Raw genomic sequence first — 16,904 nt, forward strand, 5'->3', positions numbered from 1 at the left:
GAAATGGTAAAGTGCTACTTCTCTGCATATTCTACTGGACAAGGCAAGTTTCATGGTGAAGCCTGATAGTATTGAATCGGGAAAATGTACACCATCTCCATGAGGCCAAGGTAAGGATGTATATAGACACCATTACCACAGGGGAGGGAAAAATTGTGGCTAATAATTCACTCTATGGCAAAAACTTAACGAGATCCTATTCTGTCCAAGAAAACCTGGAAGATTTTTTCTTTCTTTCTTTTTTAGCTGCAATTCTTCACACATTATCTAGTTGAAAACATACGTTGCTTTTAAGGGGATGGCTGATAAATTTTATTACAAGGAAGACTATGCAGTTTTGTGAGGTTTTTCTTAAATATAAAATTTTCATGACATTTGGACAGATAAATATAATTTGATGCGTAAGAGCCAAGTTTTGTAGAAAGCAAAAAGAATTTTCTGTGAATTTAACAAGTCGAGTTTTAAAAATTAAGCACCAAGCCCTGAGTACTGAGCATAGTTTTACACTACCAGAGAAAGTGTGTGTGTGTGTGTGTGTGTGCGTGTGTGTGTGTTTGTGTGTGTGTGTGTGTATTTTTGAGTTGGGGTTGTACTCTGTAACCCAGACTGAAGTGCACAGTGACACAATCATGGCTCACCTTAACCTCGACCTCCTGGGCTCAGGCCATCCTCCCAAGTTCCTGGGACTACAGGAGAGCATGACTACGCCTGGCTAATTTTTTTGTAGAAACAAATTCTCGCTATGTTACTCAGGCTGGTCTGAAACTCCAGGAGTCATGCTATCCTCCCATCTTGGCCTCCCAAAGTATTGGGATTATGGGCATGAGCCACAATGTCTGACCCCAAAGGAAGAATATTTGATATTGCAAAATATTAATTATTTTACCATGAAAGAAAAAAATGTCAGTCAGTAGGTTAGAAGAAATAACTTTGTAGGGACCTACATTGGTATTGATGCTGGTAGGGTAAGAAGTCTCTGAATGAGAAAGTGATAGATTTGGAGAATTCCCTGATTTGGGATCTTGTGCCTAACTTTCCAGATTGCAGCATAAAATCTGTTTATATTATCAATGACTGAGTGGTGGTGTTTAAGCAAATGGTTCTGCAGTCAGCCTCATAGAATTAGATACACTCCATGGTGGTGTACTCAAAGTAACCAAGAGTTCTTAAACCCTTTAAAGGGGAAAGAACGTTCTCAGAAGATACCTTGGGTCAGGATGAGGAAATGTAGAATATATGGCAAGTCCTGGTGAAAAGTCTTGAGAGGGCCTGGTGATATCCGTGACGTGCATCTTTTCTAAACATCTATGATCCTCAGGGATGCAGTATGTCAGGGTGCTAAGTAGCAGTGACTGAACATGACCCTGGGATTAGATGCTCACCTCTTAATCTCAGGATAAATAAAATCACACACACTAACTACTTGACTACCTCGTCTTATATGGCTCCCGGGGGTTTTGGTAACCCTTACAAAAAAGGAAAGGAGACAAAAACAGAAGAAATCTTGGAATCATTTGCTCTGTAAACAAGGAGGAAACTTGGAACTGTGCAGACATGTGACTGTGGGTATATTTGCACATCTACCAATAGAATATCAATTCTAATCTGGATGTGACTGAGTTACCTTGAATTGGGAGACATAAGAGGTTTCTACCATTTGTGAATGTAGGTGTCAAAATCAAGGTCATTTAGAAATTGAATTTATTTATAAGAAGAGTGGGACATTTACATTTCTGCATATCTACCTTGTTACTCTGAAATATAAACACACATGCACACATCCTTTGGAAATAAGGATTCTCAGGATACTTAGCTCTTAAATGTCTAGTGATAGTCTTTCAAGGCAAATAGGTCTCTCTTGTTTCACAATATTTTAGAGTTATTGTTTCGATATTCAGTTTTTAGAATCTTTGTTGTTTCAGTTCTATACATTTCCAAGATAACTGAGAAATGTAGCAAAGTGCCGAATCAAATGTATTGAGGAGCAAAAATCAAGTTTTTCTCCTGTGGTATCAGCTGAACTTCCAAGGGTTGTCCATCCCAAGTTGTAGCACCTAGGATTATCAAACTCAGAGTTTGACAGAGCCTTGTACACAACCTAGTACCATGCAACAGAATGAAGGTTTGCTCACTCAGATGAATTCATTTTATTGAAATACTTTGGTTGCTAGTACAAGGTGAAATGGAAAGTTGGAAGTAATCCTGAAAAGCTGGTAGCAGAGACAGCCAAACCAGATAATTAAGACAAAATCATACTCAGCACCATATTCTTGGAACTTGTAGGGTACAAATTATCTGCAGCTGTGAATAACTTCTAATATTTAAGCAATGGGTAAAATTTTTACTTTTTGACCCAAAGTGTGTGATTTGGCTCTCTCCAAAAGATCTATAGCCAACTTTCCATTTTGCTTTGAACTTTACAGGTTTGTGCAAAATCCAGACTCTTAAGAAACTAGAGAAGTTTTGTTCTTAAGCTTGTAAAATAAAGCTGAACTATTTAACAAGTTTTTAACATTATCCAATGATATGTATTATCTCGCAATAAATGGTTTAACTAATGAAAATATTAATTTTATATTTATTTGGAGATTTAGATTTAGAAATAAGTTGTCTAACCCAGGAAGGAATTTTAACAGTGGAGGATAGCCAAATTTTTCTCAATCATTCTAAACAGACTCATTAAGAGAATAGCGTGAGTATTTTCTTTGGGAGGTTAGCTGGCACACATTCCCAGATGTCTCTATTAACAGAAAAAACATTTAGGGAGAAAGAATACAAAGGAGATGAAAAATGTGAAAAGAGAAAGAGATATAGCAAACTGGTATGAGTCTGCAAAAGAGCTAAAACTTTCTGATAAGTGGTAAAAAGGCAAATGAATGTTACAAGGTTTTGATTCCTGGGACATGAACAAAAAGTGGAACATAAAAGCAAAGTTACAAGCTGAAGAAAAGAACTGAGTCATTACCAGTATGCACTCAAAAATATATCATTAGCTATAAGAATTTCTTGCAAAGAAATATATTTTCATTCTTGGAAGAAACCTCTTCTAAACTAGAAAAAAAAAAGTCAAGACAAAGGAAGAGGATTGAGTTTCTTCTGTTAGAGGTCGTCTACAGCTGTAAATAATTTGCAGTCCAAACGTCCTAAGCATGAGTCTGAGTGAAATACTAGTAACATGGGAAAAGAGCCCAGGAGAAAGAATAGGTTAATTTGGTATATCCTGCAGTATACAAGAAGTTAGGTTACTTCACATGTAGTAAAAAGAAAAGAAAATTTTTTGAAATAAAGTATTTTAAAAGTTAATCCTCTATGTCTTAATTTCTATTTATTGCACATATTAGAATTTATTAGACTTTAAATAACTAAAACCTCTTATTATATAGCATCTTAAGATGAATTTATCTTAATTGTACATTAGTACTTAAATATGATTGTTTTTAGCAGCTCTGCTTAATATTTACTTTTAAAAATTGAATAAATTTTTTTAAAAGCTCTGTTTTTCAAGTATCTAAAATGCAAAGCATATTATATTACTTACTGGCTATCATTGGTGATGAAGATTTTGAGAGTCATAAAACTTCACAAGATAATTGTCTGAAATATAAGCATGCTTGATGTTGACTGGTATTAAAATATTTAAGTGGAAAACACCTACGTTGATATGGTCACTTTTCAGATTAACATAGCACTTGCTTTAGACTAAATATTCTCTTATTCAAACACCATTTATTTTCTTGAACAATGAAAACAATACTATCACAATTATTCCAGACCAATATTTACATTAAATAAGTCATGAATTTTACCTCAAATTAAAATTTTGCTTATGCTTGAAGAAAAAAAAATTGCAATAATATATGCCTTCTCTTTAACTGGTATCTGTTATTTGTTAAATGATTAAGTAAAAGTGACCATACTATCATTAGTTTAAAAATTTGATGTAAAAGGAAACACAAAAAACCAATAAAATTAAAAATTAGGGAGGTGGCTTACTAATATTCTCCAATAGGCACCATTCAAGTTATGATTTTTATTGATGGCTAAATTGTTCTATTTGTAAATCCTATTGTCTTTGAATGGGAAATTTTATTTGGAGGTGTCTTTTTGAGTGTTAGAGGTGGGGTTTGATATTGGGTTTGTCATTGTTCCTAGATTTTTTTCTTTTTTTTTTTTAGAAACCAGAATTTATTGAGAGGACAGAAAAGCTCCCACAGTGGGAGGGGACCTGAGGGGGTTGCCCATTCCTAGATCTTTTTTATTTAGCAAAAGTAGGATATGTAAATCTATATTTTTGTGTATAGTAATATATAATAATTACATATATATTTGTACAAAATAAAGAATGAATTCTCACTGATACTTCCATTAAAATCAGAACTAGTGATTCTACTAACCTCTTCAATCTTATAGTTGTATTTCTTTTCTCCATATTGTAAATCTTGGTTCTTGATAACAGTGGGAATAATAGTATTAGCTTATCAAATTTCACATTATTTCTCATTTTCTTTACTTGTAATATACACATAGTAGTCTCAGAATAGCAATTGCAACACTACCACCAAGAATATGGTTACAGAATATAACTAAATTTTGTTCTAGTTATTGTTGTCAAATTAGTGTGATTTAAATAACTTACAATTATTGATCATTGTATGGCAGTACTACTAACTAAATACACAATTTAAGCTCATTTGCTAAATTTTATATTAGAATTTTAGAGATTAATTGCTTTTTAACTTAATTTTGCATAGTCTCAAATTTGAATCTACAAAACAAAGTATACTCAAAGTTTAACTTCTATCGTTTGCACTCCACCTAATAACCCCAATAGTTGTCATTTAGCAATATGATAGTTTATCTTTTGCTTTTAAACATCTATTGATTATGTAACCAATACCACTAATAGCTGCATTCAAAATATTAGTTTATCCACTTATATTAACATATAATACATAACATATATTAAATATATACTACATATACATTTACATCTATGTATATTTTCTTTTTTTTTCTCATATTTTTTTTTTTTTTTGGAGTTGGAATCTCACTCGGTCGCCCAGACTGGAGTGCAGTGGCTGCTTCCGGTCACCGCAGCCTCAACCTGCTGGGCTCTGGTGATCCTTCCACCTCAACCTTCCAAGTAGCCAGAATTACAGGCATGCGCTACCACGCCCAGCTGATTTTTTTTTTTTTGATTTATTGTAGAGATGAGGTCTTGCTGCCCAGGCGGGTCTCGAACCCGTGGGCTCAGGCAATCCACTCACCTCAGCCTCCCAAAGGTGCGAGATTACAGGCTGAGCCACCGAGTCCGGCCTATGTATATAGTCATGCGTTGCCTTTCCTAGAGAGGTGTTGGTATATTGTACTTTCTAGACTTTTCTATTTTTTTTAATTGAGTTGGGGGTCTCACTCTGTGGCCCAGGCTAGAGTTCAGTGGCATAATCATGACACTGCAGCCTCGACCACCTGGGCTCGGGCAATCCTCCATCCTCAGCCTCCCAAGTAGCTGGGGCTACAGGCACGTGCTACCATGCCCAGCTAAATTATTTATCTATTTATTTATTTACTGTAGAGATGAGACGTGGCTATGATGCTTAGGCTGATCTCAAACTCTTGGGCTCAAGCAATCCTCTTGCCTTGGCCTCCCAGCGTGCTGAGATTATAGGTATGAGCCACCACACCCAGCTAATTTTTTTATTTTTTGTAGAGATGAGGTTTCGCTATGTTGCCTAGGCTGACAAACTCCTGGGCTCAAGCAATTCTCCCACCTAGATCTTCCAAGTGCTGAGATTGCAGGCATAAAACAAGTTGTTGTTGTTGTGTTTTTCACTTTATATTCTAGATATCGCTTTACAGTCATGTACAGAAATATCTTTCATCCAATTTACAATTGGACATTACCTTTTTGTGTTGATATGTTACTATTTATCCATCCAATTTAATATTGACAAATATCTGTACTATTTCTAATCTATATATTTTCAATTATTCTTGCAATTAATGGTCTTGTTATATGTCCTTTTGTATTTTCAGCAGTTAACCTTTGGTATATATTTCTAAAAGTGGCAATAATACTACTATATGAAAAGGTAAAAGATATATTTAACTTTGCTAGATACTGCCAAATTTATTTTATTATAAGTGAGGCTATTTTTAAGTTGTTTAGTCAGAATTACATTTTGATGAGATCTACACAATGTATTTTGTGGAAATGTATTTTATTACTTTTAATCTATAAATGTCTCTTTTCTCTTGACATTTGTTTATTGTTATAACCAAGCATGGAATTTAATTTTTCTTCTTCTGATAATTCTATAAACTAAATGTTTGATTTAGAGGTTTAATCTGATTTAAGAAGGGGCAAAAATACTATACAAGTAGTGTGGCACTTCTAACAGGAGACGTGAAAAAGCCCAGATTGCTCTTCCTATGTGATGTGGGAACAGCCATTGATAACTATTTTCTGGATTCATTATTAATTAGTTATATGCAGAGTGATGACACTCTAAATCTACTGGAATATATTTTTGATTATTTTTTTCTCCCCATTCACTCTGTGTCCTTTTTTTTGGGAATTATGATTAGATGTATGTTTTACATGTCCATATCATCTTGTATATTTCCTATCCTCTATTTAATCATTCCCATCTCTTTTATATTGCAGTGTATTCTGGATTTTTCTTTGGTTTCGGTTTTTAATTTCACTAATTGTCATCTTAGCTGGGTATAATCTGCCCATTAACCAGTTCCAAGGAGCTTTCAAAATTTTGTCATTTAGTTTATATTTAGAATTTATTTTTATTTAAAAACTACTTGAACATCTTTCATAATTATTTGATTTTGCTTATGTTTTCAAGACAGACTGATAAATATTGAAAATAATTCTTTTTGATCTGTTCAATAATTATACTGCATACAGTCTTTGTAGTTTTTATTACACTCTCTCTGTTTTGCTCCTTGCTGAACTCATCATGTCCCGTGTGGTAGTCATATGTTGTGCGGTGTGTTTGTGTGTGTGTGTATGTGTGTGTGTGTGTGTGCGCAGATCATTTTCCTTAGAACTTTATCTCTACGAACTGCTTGAGATCTTTATTGAATTTATTCCTGTCAGTTACACGGGGAAATTTTCATCTCAGAACCATTCTTCAATTGCTGAGAATTTTTAGATTAAGCAGGTAGTGTGAAGTAGAGCTGCAAACTCGTATAGGCCAGCTTTTGTTTCCAGATTTTCAGGGCATACTTTTCCCTTTCAGTACAAACTCAAGACAGGCACATGTCTTTGCTGAAGTCTTTCTGCTCAGCAGGTGAATTAAGCATTGTTGAGTGGTGATTAGGCTTACAAGAGCCTTGCACTGTAATGTGAAGCTCAAGTTTTAGCCATTTTGGAGTTCCAGTTTAATGTGAGGGTTTGTGTCACTGGAGACACATCCTGTCAATCTCTAGGCTTTCTCTCCTCTCTCCTGTGCCCTTAGTCCTCAAACTAGAGTATCAGAATTACCAGTGTTAGAAAAATTCCTTCACAATGAAAGCTAACTTTAGCATTAACATTCTTTTTCTTCTTGATTTCTAACTTTCACTTCATGTTTGGTCTAATAGTTCTTAGTTTCTTTACAGTTCAGCAAAACATTGTTTTCTCTTTTATTCTAGCTACTCAAGACGTTTTCATTGGTAGGTTTTAAGGGGGTATGTATGTTCACCATGCTGCCAGAAAAAGGAAACTATTTTATGTGAAATAGAATTTTACAGTTGGAGTAAAAGAAAAACTATATAAATTTTTTTAAAATCACCATATATGCCTCAAATGACATTGTGACAAATGTTGCTAAAAGAGTAACGTTAAGAGTGCCTTGTCTGAAAGGAAACAAAAACTAACAACAGTCTCCTGAATATGTCAAGCACAGTTATTGTAATTGTTTGATTCTCAAGGAAGAAAAGAAAGATTCAGGGTTGACAATCATCTTGCAATGAATTAAATAAAAACTTTTTCTTTGATCTTTTAAAGGAAGATTTTCATTACTAAATTACTGCTTGCTGGAAACTAGAAAGAAATTACTTTAAATTACTAACAAGAACTTACTTTAGAAGTCACAGGACTTGCATCATTATATTCATTGAATGACTGATCCATAACATTAACAACTGAGGCAAGGAGAGGGAAAATAAAACTCAAGACTGGTATCTACAGTCTAATAGTAGAGGAACAACTTTATGACAGTCTGATGTATTTGGAACTATTGGAGACCAACTTTTTCTCTCCCCCATTCCTAACTTTCCTAGCATATTTACTTTGACTAATGGAAAAAATTTCTGCTTCCTGGGTCCAAAATATATTTGTCAGCAAAGGAAATTTCTTAATTGATTTTCCAAACATAACATCTTCTAGGTTTTCCTAAGGTCTATTATTTCTTTTTTTTTTTAGTCAATTGATATACTCTTTATGAGTTCATATTGGATGTCTACCATTTCTGAACAAATCTGATTGCCAAAAACTCTTTCTTTACTTCTGACAATATTGTATTTTTAATTGAGTAGCTGCCACACTGTGGGTGTGAGTTGTACCCCGATTTAGTTTACTGTCTTACCAGACATTGGTGATTTAGAATGAACATGAATGGGCATCATCAGGCCAATTCTTTGTTTAAATTATTAAATAAGTAACAAAAAAGACCAAGTCAAAGTAACTTGAGAAACTTTCCCTAATGTCACTCAATGAGTTGAAAAATGTTTATGTTGAAAAAAATTCAAATCCCTAGTGCATAACTGATTGAGTAAATCATAAGCTTATTCAAAGTGTGTTTGTTGAAAACCAACTAAGTATCAAACTAATATGCTGGGAACTGTGGATCAGAAGGTGAACAGGGCATGGGAACTGCTCTTAAGGAATTCACTGTGTTGGGAAAGCTTAACTATAATGAAATTTTCTTGACTTCTGGTCAAAACACTTTCTAGTTATAGCCTTCATTCAATGCACCCTTTTTAAGTTTCTCACTACCGTGATGAAAAAGGAGAAAACCCAAGGAAATACTAGAACAAAAACTGAGCAAACTTACCGCCAGAATTTGAAGAACTGAAGACCATTATAAAGTACACAGGGTGAGTATGTGAAAAATGACACTTCAGTACCTAACTTATCCTCCATGTGTATGGCAGTTATGCTGAATAATAGTAAGAAGACTCTTTATGTGTTCCTGTTTAATAATGCTGACCACCCAGAGGACTGGACAGCAATTCTTAGGTGTCTTTACTCTGGCAGGAAATTTTTGTGCATACATACGTGTTTGTGTCTTATAGGTGTGTGAGTTGGTGGTATAGCAGGAAATTGTGAAACGTAGTGTCCTCATCAGAAAAATAATTATAAAGGGGTATGATAATAGAAAACCTAGTGGCATACATGTTGAGAATTAAATCTTTCCCTCATACAAAGTGGCTGGATTGCTTCTGGCAATTGGAAAGTGTAAATAAAATAATATGGCCAAGAGTGGTGCCTCACACCTGTAATCCCAGTGCTTTGGAAAGCCCAGGCAAGGACTGCTTGAAGTCATGAATTTGAGACCAGCCAGGGCAAAAAAGCGAGACACAATTTCTACAAAAAATAATTTAAAAAATTAGCCAGGTGTGGTGGCATGTACCTTTAGTCTCAGTTTCTTAAGAAGTTGGGGCAGGAGGCTCACTTTAGCCCAGGAGTTCCAAGCTGCAGTGAGCTATGATGACACCACTGCACTCTAGCCTCAGAGACAGAGAGACCTTGTCTCTAAAAACAAGATTAAAAAGCACACAAAAATAAATATTATTTATATTTTAATATCTCAACTTTGTCAAATTTCAATCATGTATACCACATGTTGGCACAATAATACATGAATATATTTTATACATAAATACAGTACATTTGTTATGTCATTAATTCATATTGAATATAATTTAATTATGGTCATATAATAAAAAATGTTTTGAGATCACTAATGTAGAGAAGCAGAAAATAATGCAGTGAGGGAAGGAAACAAAATAGTACCCGATACAGCCAACTATAATGATAAGTCCTATTAGTCATTCTGCAGAGACTTGCTGTTGATTACAAAGAGTTTGATAACAAACTTGTGGCTTTACACATGGGTGATTTTTAAAAAACAAAATAGTTTCAGTGAGTATAACTCACAGACCATACAATTCACCCATTTAGGATGTACAATTCAGTGACTTCACAGAGTTGTGCCACCATCATTGCTATCAATTTGGGAATATTTTACACCAAGATACAAGAAAACCAAGAAGGAAAATGTGTAGCCACTGGCAGTAACTCTCCGTCTCCTCCCAACCTCAACTATAGGCCAAAACCAATCTATTTTATGTCTCTATATTTTCAACCATACTGGACATTTCATAATATTTTCAGGATTTTTTGTTGTGGTAGTATGCATCAGTACTTCATTCCTTTTTTGTTTGTTTGAGACAAGGTCTCACTCTGCTGACCAGACAGAGTGCAGTGGCACAATCAAGGCTCACCACAGCCCTCAACCTTGTGGGCTCAAGTGATCCTCCTGCCTCAGTCTCCCAAGTAGCTGGAATTACGGGTGCACACCACCACACTCGACTAGTTTTTCTATTTTTTTGGAGAGATGGGGTCTCACTTTATTGCCCTGACTGGTTTGGAACTCTTGGGCTCAAGCAACCTTCCTGCCTCAAAGTGTTGTGATTGTAGGTGTGAGCTACTGCACCCAGCTTAATCCGTTTTTATTGATGAATTATTATATTTCATTATATGATATATCACCATTTATTCATCCATTCATCAGTTGATGGGCATTGTGTTGTTTCCACTTTGGGGTTATTATGAGTAATGCTGCTATAAATATTTGTGTATGAGTTTTTATGTGGATGTAGAGTTTTATTTCAATTTTGGAGAGCTTCAGACTATTTTCCAAAGCACCATTTTACATTCTTACCAGTGATATATGAGGATTCCATTTCTTCCACATCTTTGCCAACACTTGTTACTATGTCTTTTTAAAATTTGAGCCTATCCCAGTGGGTATGAAGTAGTATCTCATTGTTGCTTCAACTTGCACTTTCTAATGACTAATGATGTTGAGCATTTCAATAAATGGATTCTCACAGTTTTAACACATTTTTTTCAGTGTTTCTGGGCTCCAGGATCCTCTTCTTCACCATTTTCACTGTTTTTAATTGGGTCAGAATCAATTTGCATTCACCTAGAGTGGACAATCTTACCACAGATCTATGTTAATTCTTAAGTACTTTGCCATAATATGGTTGGAAGAGACATGAATCAGGGTCAGAGCAATAGCATAGTGGTAATCACACCGGTCAAGCAAGAAGTAGCCAGGACCTTGGAGGCCTTGCTAAGTAAGACACATGTCCTACCATGGGTGATGGAAAAATACTGCCATATCTGAAAAAGTTTTAGGCACGCAGGATAACACATTCAGATGAGAGCACAGTGCAACTAAGAAGCTAGATAAGCATAACTTCTCTCTCTGTGTATACATCCTCTGTAGTAGTTAGCTGACAACATCATAAGGGTTACAAAACAAAATGCCTTCATTACTTAACTGAGACAACGCGTAGTCTTCTTTGTGCTTATTTATATTTTATATGTTCTGATCTCTTTAAAATAAACTGCTATTACTTGTGTAATAAATATTTATTTCAGATAAAATCATATTTGAGTTCTCAGAAAATTAATGAGAGAAGAAGGAGTGGGTGGACAGAAAGAAATTTGGACATAGAAGTTTTTCTGGCTAAAGTCAAGATTATTTATCTGTAAAATAACTATTTTATTATATTAGTTGTTTTTCAAAGTGCTCCTTAGAGTCTGGGGTTTCTGTGGAAAACCTCCAAGGGCCATTGTTGGAGGAAATTAGATGTGAGGAGAGAATCCAAGTGGGCAGGTATCCAAGTTCTCCTCCAAGCACTAATGGAGGGAGTTTCACTTTTGATATATATGACTTCTGTGTAATGCACAGTTTTCAAATTCTTAAATAAAAAGTCCTCTATTACTTTAAAAGTATTTTGAAAACCAATGTGCTAAATAATTTCCTAGGTTAATTTTGATGATATACTGTAATAATATTAAATATTATTTTGTTGTTATTTTTAGAATAGCCTAGGGTTTATCTGAGGTTAGCTTGCATTAATGGTTTGAAGAATAAATGGGAGACAAAAACATTGGATTGTGGGTATTTTAAAAGTTTTTATAACAACATGTATTGCAAAGCCTTTTTAGATTCCTTTAAAATGATAATATATATTAATTTCAGTTTTCAAGATCTAAAGGATATCATAAATAGAACAATAGTCATAAGACATTCTTCAAGGTTTTTAGATATCAACACATAGAGACTGTAACTACTGAAACTACCTTTATCGTAGCTGTCTTTTGTTAACATTTTTATCATTTAGCCAGAAAATAAAATGTTCTCTGATTTCAACTAATAAGACTGTAATTTCTATTTGAAGAAAGTTGTTCTTATGCTATCCTACCATTTGGTGATCTTTTTTTTTTTTTTTGAGTTGAAGTCTCACTCCATTGCCCAGGGGCCATGCAGTGGCATGCTCATGGCCACCTCAGCGTCAACCTGCTGGGCTCTGGCGATCCTTCCACCTCAGCCTTCCAAGTAGCCAGAACTAAAGGCGCGCACTGCAATGCCCAGCTCACTTTTTATTTATTATAGACACAAAGTCTTGCCAAATTGCCCAGGCTGGTCCCGAACCCATGGGCTCTGGCAATCCTCTCGCCTCCTAAAATGCCGGGATTACAGGCTGAGCCTGAGGCAGCCTTCTCTTTCAGATTTTGTATTTTGTAATTTTCCTGCTTAGATTTCCCTGTCATCAGATCTTATATACTTTTGGGGTCAGGCCATTTCAAAAAATGCCCTGTCTGATGTAAACACTCTTTCTTGATACATTATCATCATTGCTTTTGGAAAGTTGTTTAATAATCTTTATAGGCCTAATTTAGGATCTTTTTATTTTTGTGCTTGTAGGACTTGGATGAAATTACACGTTTTTATTTGATTTATCACCAGAAGTTTCTATTTTTATGGATTTGATGCATTTTAAAATTCAAGAGGAAAATCAACATATGTCTCTATGTCCTTATCATGTGTGAATATACTGAAATAAAATCTTTCAAAAATGTGTACTTTAAAAAATATGTGATCTTTTTTCTTGCTGCTCCCACAGGTTTTTGAAGTCAAAAGAAGTTATGTCTGAGTAAAGGGACATATGCAATGGAAATATTTGTGTCTTTATTTAGTTAGCTAATATATTCCTGTTTTTATCTAAATCGATGTTTTTGCACATCCTAGGCTCTTGCATTAGAGTTTTAATATTTGCAGTCATTCTTGATGTAGAACAGAAGTTTGTACCCCTCCCTCCCCTAGCAGTTTCCCTCAATTGCCCATCCCCCCCCCCACCCCCCCCAGCAGTTTCCCATTCCTGCTAATCCTTTTCTTATAGTGTTATGATAAATGTTCAAGGTTCACTGATGAGTGGGAACATATGGTACTCTATTCTTTGTTTCTGTGATGGATCACTGAGTACAATCGAGTCTAAGTCCATCCAAGTTGCTGTGAAGTCCATATGTTTGTCCTTCTTTATGGCTATATAATATTCATTGTGCATGCAGAAGATTGAAACAGGAACACTACCTATCACCATACACAAAAATTAACTCCAAATGGATCAAAGAACTAAATGTAAAAACCTCAAACTATAACGCTCTAATTTTAGTCATTGGAAATAAAAAAGCTTCAATTTAATCAGCACTGATTAATCAGAATTAAGTGAAATCATGAGGGAAATCTGCTCCTTTAAAGTGTTTTGGAAACAAAATCATTCACTTTTTAAATTTTTATAGTATTGTGCAAATCACGAATTTCAAAATAAAATAAAAATATTCAACGTTGTTTCTACAAGATAAAGGCCATATTTTAATCACAGACTTGATTAATTTAACTAGATTAATTATGTAAGGTTATTACTTTTCAGTAAAATTGAATCTGTACCATGATTATACCTGCCCTTTAATGATGCTTGCTTATGTGCCAGACTCTGGATTCTGTTTTGCAGCTTTACAATAATCCTTTCAACATCATCTTGATCTCATTTTGCAGATGAGGTAACTGCTTCCCTGTGGAGGTTGGTGCAATAGGTACATTTATTTACCCAACTACACCTGTCCTCTGGAAGGACCTCTGACAAGGTGATTGTGAGGGAGACAAAGACTGTTTTCAGTCAGCCTTTTCTGTGTAGTGTGTGGGTGGAGACCAGGTCATCAGGTTCAAGATGAGAATAACCTAAAAGTAAGAAAGTCTTTTATTTTGGGTAGATTTATTCCGTGTACTTCACTATGAGTGTTTTTCAGTATTTTTTTGTAAAATTTCCTTTATCCCTCAGGGTTTCTTGTGGTCTTGAAGTTTGTTGAAACTCTTTTATGCCTCGGTCCCTTGCCCTGGTGCTTATGCTAAGAAGCCTCCTCAGGGAGAAGATGATATACTATTTTTAAATTTTTTTAAATATGTGGGATACGATTCAGGGTTAGATATACAAACGTTGATTATGTAGGTACCCTTGTTATTGAGGTGTGCCCCTCCCTCTCCTAGAAGTTTCCCTCAACTCCCAATCCCACCCCCCCCTCCCCTGGCAGTTTCCCACTACTGCCAATCTCTTTCTTATAATGTTATGATAATTGTTCAAGGTCCACCAATAAGTGAGAACACACGGTACTCTGTTCTTTGTTTCTGTGATAGGTCACTGAGTATGATCGACTCTAAATCCATCCAAGTTGGTGCCAAGTCCATATGTTTGTCCTTCTTTATGGCTGTATGATATACCATTGTGCATGCGGAAGATTGAACCAGGACCCCTACCTATCACCATACACAAAAATCAACTCTAAATGGATCAAAGATCTAAATGTAAAACATCAAATTATAAAAATCTTAGAAAATGCAGGAGACACCCTTATGGAAGTTGGAACTAGCAACCAATTCCTAATCAGAACCCTAAATGCCCATACCATAAGAAATAAGATAGATAAGCGGGACCTCATCAAACTGACGAGCTTCTGCAAAGCAAAAGAAACCATCAAGAGAACAGGGAGACAGCCCACAGAATGGGAAAAAATATTTGCCAACTGGAGATACTATTTTTAAAATCACTCCTTCAGGCGTTAGGCTGTGTCTTCCAAGCAGGGCTGTGTGTGTGAGCATAGAGAATGGGTCTCAAACCCTGGTGTTTAATCTTGGTGATCAACACCTCATTGGTTTGGGTTTACCCCACCTTTGGATTTTTTTGCAGGTGCTTTGGGAAGATGGACTTTTTTACCTTTGTGGCAGTCTTGTCTTTTAGATGTTGTGTCTTGTAGTTTCCGTGCTTAGATTTCCTTGTCATCAGATCTCATATACTTTTGGCTCTGGACATTCCAAAAAATGCCTTGTCTGATGTAAGCACTCTTCCTTGATTTCAGTACTGTTATGGATTTATTTTGGAAGCAATAACAAGACTTTTATATTATGGGAAATAGGATGTGAGGAGAGAAAAACATACATATGGAGCCCATTATATTAAACTAAAGTCTGCTGATAATATCTGTGAGTTTTTGGGGATACCTTCTCAGGTTTAAACATTTATACTTAAGACTTAACTCCATGTTTTACTCTTTCTTAAAAGGAAACTGTATAACAATTTTAACGGTGTTTTGTCAGTCATGATTCCTTTTCCTGTCTCGTTTATAATATTTTTTAAATTCTCAAACTGCATTGGTTTGCCTCTTATATGCCTAAGTTTTCAATATGCATTAAGAGAATTCAGATCTGGTTAATGTGATAATAATGTATGTTACAAACAACTTAAAGGCTAATTAAATACAGTAATTTAGAAATTCAAACAATAAAAATAACAAAAAATAGAAATTTAGGTATTATAATGATAATAAACTGTTTGTATGAAAAATATGTTTTGTTATTAGGCTATTATTTAGAGGCTTATAATATGAGAAAAATAATAATTTTCTACTTGAGGGGGGCAAAAAATCTGGAATTATCTTTTGAGGGCAGGTCCCTCGTAGTACAGGCTTCCCAGCTAGATAAGTGTTCTAGGAACCCAGCAGCATCAGTGTACCAGCTAGCAGGGTTATGAGAGGCTGCCTTGCAGAAGAAACATCCAGAAGTGTGGCAAACAAATGACTAGTTCTTCCAGCATGAAAAGGCACTTGCCCACACCGTGATGAGTGTTCAGCAGTTTTTGACCAAAAATAGTATGACCCCCCCGATGCCCCACTTTCCCTGTTCACCGGATCTCACCCCTGCAACTTTTTATTTTTGTTTCCCTGGATGAAAAAAAAAAAAAATCCTCAAAGGGAAACATTTTGCTGATGTGAAAGTGGTGAAACAAAAAACGATGGCAGAAGCACTAAAAGGCATCAAAATTGTTGAGTTCAAAAACTGTTTTGAACAGTGGAAAAAGCGTCTCAGAAGGTGTATAGCGTTGGAGAGAGAATACTTTAAAGAACAGTGAAGTTTTAACATGTAAGAACAAATACACATTTTTAATAAATAAATCCCAGTTTTGGGGGGTCTGTTCTCATATATACATTTTTACATTCCAAATTCTCCTTTAGTAATGTATTTGGCCTAACATAGGCAATCGGTTGGTGTCAAGGACAAACCTAGATCTTTCAGGACTTGGTTCACATTTTCTTTAAAGGAGTAGATTATACTATAAAGCACTACTATTTTGATAACTTTTATTTTGTTTTGTTCATAACCGAGATCTATTACCAAAAAACCAGGCAATCTCTTTTGATATGAGGAATTGAATTACTTTAAATTTCATAGACTGAAGGTAATTTTTTTTGTAAGAATTTAAAAGGAGAAATT

The sequence above is a fragment of the Carlito syrichta genome, unplaced genomic scaffold (assembly GCF_000164805.1).
Source record: "Carlito syrichta isolate Samal-C Ts95f unplaced genomic scaffold, Tarsius_syrichta-2.0.1 Scaffold305237, whole genome shotgun sequence".
Lineage (NCBI taxonomy): Eukaryota > Metazoa > Chordata > Mammalia > Primates > Tarsiidae > Carlito > Carlito syrichta.